We start from the raw sequence: 1,599 nt of genomic DNA on the forward strand, positions 1-1,599 counted from the left end.
TCAAATGTCGTTTAGTCACTCCGATATGCTTCTAGATGTCTCACATATGTATATCATGTTCTTGTCTTTATAAGCACCCTCTGTGCTGCTTATGCTGTAGACTATATTTCTATTTCTATAATTAATACCAGGGTTATTCTTACATACCATGCTGTTATCATTGGTGCATATGGTATTCTCAAACGGTTACGTCCTACGAAGTTGTGATCGGATGGAGTTCCCTGGCTTTTCAACGATCTTAATGTTGAGTTTGGCCTCCTTCAGAGCTTTCCTAAATCTTCGGGCTAATTCTCCATGGGCTGTGGCCTCTACAAACATCACTCCTTGATATTTGTCGATCTTGTACTACATGTTCACCCTGTTTATTTTGTCACAAACTCTTTGTATCCCATTCCATTCTTTACTTCTATATCTAGGGTAGGTACCACTGGTTTCATTACATTTAATGCTATCTAACTTCTTTCTAGCTCCCCTGTATACCCGAACCCTGTCTTTCTGGTCATATCCAGAGAATTGCATGCGATGCATGAAATTCTGTACATGTTTCTTTGTTTCGTAAGGTTTCATAGTAAGGACACATTGTTTATTATCTTAACTAAGTCTGCTATCAGTATATTGATTTTCATGTTGTGTGACAAAGCTGAGTTCTTATGAACAACATATTTAGAAGCTATAAGAGAGGAGTAACTGCACACTGAGGTTCACAGTCTCTAACCAAAGTCCAGTATCTGGGAGAGGGAGTCTTTTGTTAGGGTGCATAGTGGGATAATCTATACTTACCTTGATACTTTGGTGGATGTAGTTAGCTACATGCTGGATGCTCTCCATTATGCTCCACTTAGTTTCTACATTACAGTTACTAGAGTTTGGCCAAACTAGTATATTAATGTAGGCGTGTATGAATCTATATTTGTACGTGTGTGTTTGAGTGTGTATGTGAGTGTATGCATGAATGTCTATCCACATCTGTGTATGCGTCTGCACTTTATATACCTCCAAATATTCGTGGTTCACAAGACAGCAGACAATATGTTTGTATGGACTCATATTCACGAATACATATACACAAACAAGTAAGTGCGCGCACGCACACACACACACACACACACACAAATACATACATGCATGCTTACATATATACACACATACATATATGTGTGCATGCATGCATAAGGCATGCAGACATGTCATTCGGTATTTTCTATATATAGACACAGCCTATTATTAAATGACCTTCCATTCTTCCCTTTATATCTAACGGTCTTTTTTTTCATTGCTGTTCTATTTATATTTTAAAGAGCATTCTTTTAATTAAGATACTAATAATTTAATATTTTCATCCCGGTTTGATCTTTGTTGTTGTATTGTCATAAATATTTTTCGTAGCTCTTGTGGTCAATAAAGAAAGAATTACGATTATTATTATTATTATTATTCAGTAGTTTTATTTTTATAGCGTGCTTTCACTTCACTACCGAGCGCAGCTCTGTGTGCCTTGGGTATGTGCTGTGCTTTGTTGTGATGCTCTGATGGTTATTGTAGGATGTGTGCAGTGCCTAGTAGTGCAATTTTCTATTATTATTATTATTATTATTATTA

General features: G+C 36.3%; 1 long non-coding RNA gene across 1 annotated transcript in view; it reads right to left on the bottom strand.

Annotated features, from left to right (window-relative positions):
- LOC118765285 overlaps positions 1-1,157 on the bottom strand; it is an 18,804-nt gene extending 17,647 nt beyond the window's left edge. Inside the window, exons 1-2 of the long non-coding RNA XR_005001124.1 lie at positions 1,134-1,157; positions 965-966 (exon numbers count right to left, since the gene is read on the bottom strand). This is a non-coding gene — a long non-coding RNA (uncharacterized LOC118765285). The remainder of the gene's footprint in view (positions 1-964; positions 967-1,133) is intronic.
- Positions 1,158-1,599: the final 442 nt, after the last annotated feature.

The sequence above is a fragment of the Octopus sinensis genome, linkage group LG11 (genome assembly GCF_006345805.1).
Source record: "Octopus sinensis linkage group LG11, ASM634580v1, whole genome shotgun sequence".
NCBI classification, from domain to species: Eukaryota; Metazoa; Mollusca; class Cephalopoda; order Octopoda; family Octopodidae; genus Octopus; species Octopus sinensis.